The sequence below is a fragment of the Pediculus humanus genome, genomic scaffold (assembly GCF_000006295.1).
Source record: "Pediculus humanus corporis 1103172107382 genomic scaffold, whole genome shotgun sequence".
Classification (NCBI taxonomy): domain Eukaryota; kingdom Metazoa; phylum Arthropoda; class Insecta; order Psocodea; family Pediculidae; genus Pediculus; species Pediculus humanus.
The window spans coordinates 244,602-245,493 of record NW_002987009.1 but is presented as its reverse complement, the minus strand read 5'-3'; positions in this window follow the sequence as shown (position 1 = coordinate 245,493).

Below are 892 nucleotides of genomic sequence, written 5' to 3'. Positions count from 1 at the left end.
AACGTTCGGAAAGAAGAAAAATAATAATAATAATAATAATAATATTAATAAACAACAACCGAAACCGTTCGCAAACGCAAAAAATTAAAATTTATGTGTAATCCGGTACGTGCGTTACAAAAAAAAACAAACAAATGTTACGAAACAAACACACAAAACAAACAAACAGAGACGCGATTTCATTTCTTAACATTATTTGTATTATTAATACGTAATTTACATTTTTTTTTAAAAAAATTTCTAGAAAATTCTACGTCTTCTTTACCCCCTTTTTTCTCTCCTTTTTTTCCCACATTTATCAAACGGGGAGGGGGGGAATTGCCAAATGAGAAATCGATTGCGATGCGACAAACAAACGTCACCCGAAAAAAAAAAAAAAAAAAAAAAAAACAAAAATTACTATTAGTAATAATAATGATAATAACTTTTTCTTTTCTCAATGTGATATAATATGAGTCGTTTTAAATTTAATAATTTTTTTTTAAATTCTTCACATAATTCACAAAAAAAAAAAAAAAAAAAATGTCGTTCGTTCGGTCGGCCGTTCGGTCGTTCGTATGTAATAAAATAAACGAACGATTAAATAAAGTGAATGAAATGATATTAATTGCAAACGACATGGAAAAAATCGGTTTCGTAATTTAGTCAGTCATTAAACTAATTACATTTAGTTTTAATGCCACCCATGATTCCGCATATGAGCTTTAAAGTCAAATCACATTTTACAAAAAGTTTTCTAAAGAACAAAATTTAATAATAATAATAATAATAATAATAATAATAATAATAATGACCGAAATGAGAAAAGAGTTTTCCTCCTGTCATATATATTTTCACGTTAAGTAATTACGTCAGATTATTTATCATACAAAAAAAATATGAGGATTATTAA